The sequence below is a fragment of the Tachysurus fulvidraco genome, chromosome 1 (assembly GCF_022655615.1).
Source record: "Tachysurus fulvidraco isolate hzauxx_2018 chromosome 1, HZAU_PFXX_2.0, whole genome shotgun sequence".
Classification (NCBI taxonomy): domain Eukaryota; kingdom Metazoa; phylum Chordata; class Actinopteri; order Siluriformes; family Bagridae; genus Tachysurus; species Tachysurus fulvidraco.
In genome coordinates this window covers 44,376,556-44,379,264 of record NC_062518.1, presented here as the reverse complement: position 1 = coordinate 44,379,264, position 2,709 = coordinate 44,376,556, and the positions used below count along the sequence as shown (strand labels likewise).

The following is a 2,709-nucleotide window of genomic DNA, read 5'->3' as shown; positions in this document are numbered from 1 at the left end:
AAAAAGCACTTCACATCATACTGTGTATGATTGTGTACAGGACAAATAAATTGTTCGTTTGAATTCAAAGCTTCAAAAAAATTGATTTTTATTTAGACAAAAAACAACAACTGAAGAGTATCTTTAGCAATAGTCTTATCTGACGTAGCAATTATAAATAATTCCTGCTAATTGCTGTCATTCTTGGATGAATGTTAATTTGAACACAACATGAATAGCACTGTTATATCCAGAAAAAAGCTTAATCATCACATTAATATTACTATATATTTATTAATGAGTAGTCTACGTTCATAGTTCTCTTCATGCACTTTTACTCTTGCATAATACAGGACATGTCAGCATTCAGAAGACTTCAGCTGGGAAACGTCACTTCAGTAAAGCAAATAATAGCCGGTGAAATTGTCTTTATGTGCAAATATAATGTAGTTATACACCAAGTCCATGAACAAGGGTCTAATCCCTTGTAAACAACTGTATGTTAACCTGCTGTGACACGCTGCTCTGACCAAAAAGATATTACACCATGAGGGTTAATATTGTGATAATAATAAATAATAATAAAGTGTTGCTGGTGATCTATTTACATTGCATTCATTATGTATAACAACTTTCACCTACATAACTAGTCTCTTACACCAAAATTACAGGGGAACATGCAAAAGGAGATTATATAGTTCATATTTACAGCACAAATATGAACTGGACTCTTCAAAATGACCTTCGGGGGCTCGTAACTATAAAAGTTTAATATATAATACTAAAATAAGTTTGTGTACAAATCTCACACTGCCCCTAGAAAAGAAAGGAATTAACTAATATTAGCCATTAGCTAACATCACTGCTGTTTCTGTGGCAGTCCATTCAGATGCCTCACCCATGACGTAGTGCAGAAAAAAAAAACAACCAACCAATCAGCACTGAGTCCCTGCATATTGGGCGCGAATTTTAAAACTGACCACCGTTAAAAAAAAAAAAAAAAAAAAAAAAAAAAAAACACCGCAATTTTTTTTTCCTCAGAGGAAATGATATTTATACAGACAAACGTAGTTAAATATAACAATATGCTTTGTAGGATTAACAGCCGTTAATATATTTCGCCGGTATGTAAATATAACGATATGCTTTGGTGGATGTAATGTTTTTGTGTGAATCAATGAGTTGATCTATAGGTTGCAGGTGACCTATTTTTACTTATAATTAGTAATAAATGTGATTTAATTAATATGTTATAAACATTTCAGATGGACTTTCCCGCGTTTTCTGAGGTAATCTTAACAGTCACTGATTTGACGTTTAACTAGGCACGAGCGCCGCTGATCTGACCAATTACACAAGAGCTGTAGGTCACCAGGGCGTTTCTTATTGTGGCAGAATGACAGCACAGGCGTAAGTAATGTATAAAATTAAGTCACATGAACCAAGTGCGCATTTCAAATTCAATTTCGGCAGCAGAATGTAAGTAATTTTTATTCCTCAGAGGAAATTATATTTATATTATTTGTAGTGTCTTAGTTTATATTATATTATAATATTATTATATACTTGTAGTATATTAATGTAGTGTCTAATTCTAATTATTATCATTTTCCCATATAGATTACAATGGCAGATTTCTTAGTTCTTGTGAAAACCCTCACTGAGGTATCTTTCGATCTCGGTGTTGAAGGGGGAGACACCTTCCTAAGGGTCAAGCAAAGGATCCAGGACCTACAAGGGATTCCCCCGGAGCACCAGTGGCTGCTCATGGGCGAAACTGTCCTGGATGACGGTCACAACGTGACCGACTACAACATCCGGGCGGGGTCGATCATCAAGCTGGTGCTCCGGCTCAGGACCTTTGACCCAACTGGGAAAACGCCGGCCAGACTGGCGACAACACCGCCCAAATCCCTCCTTACGGCATAATCAGATCAACGCCAAACTAAAAAAAAAAACACAACAGCTCTTTTAAGAGCTACCCAAATATCAATAGAGATTTTCCTTCTTTACAGAATGTGTTTTGCTATCTATTATACTGAAAAAGGCTTTATAATATCATAATTAATATATATTAATATAATATTAAATTACTATAATATTATATTTAATGTTGTATGTGTATAACAATATCAATATTGGGTTTATAGCATGTGGTGGCCTTACGAGCTGAAATAAAACAATAAACAGATCACCTGAACGGATTCCCAGGCGGCTGGAACACGAAATTCCCTCCTCTGAAGCTGTACATCTTTCTGTAGTCCCTCATCTACCGAACAGCAGCGATCCTTTATCGCCATAGCAACGATACTCCATAGCAACGTCCGAGGTAAGTCCCAACTGGTCCATGAATTCCTCCCAGTCACATCGTTAACTAAACTAAACGCAATGTTGGACTGTAGGAAAGCAGTCAGATAGTCACGAGAATTAGCGTAGCTTCGGCTGCTCTGTGCAGCACTCAGAAGAAACAACTCGTAAACTTTACTCTTGTACAGATTATATACACAAATAAAATAAATAAAAGTAGTAATAACACTCAGTCAGCCAAATACAGGCGCTTTAACACACTTTGTCAGTGGTTATTTACTCTATATTAGCCTTAAAACCTGCAGGAGACAAAAAAAAAAAAACTCACACCGATCTGCAGTAACTCTTAAAGGGGACGTGCACAATTAGTTTATCAGTATACACAGACACAGTAATGATATCATATGAACCACAAACAATCAT

The 2,709-nt window shown here is 35.9% G+C and overlaps 1 long non-coding RNA gene across 1 annotated transcript; it reads right to left on the bottom strand.

The window, feature by feature from the left end:
- Positions 1-1,187: 1,187 nt before the first annotated feature.
- LOC125145888 lies at positions 1,188-2,709 on the bottom strand. Its single transcript, XR_007144358.1, has 2 exons — positions 2,175-2,709; positions 1,188-1,924 (listed from the first exon to the last, which is right to left on the bottom strand). It is a non-coding gene; the product is annotated as an uncharacterized LOC125145888 (long non-coding RNA).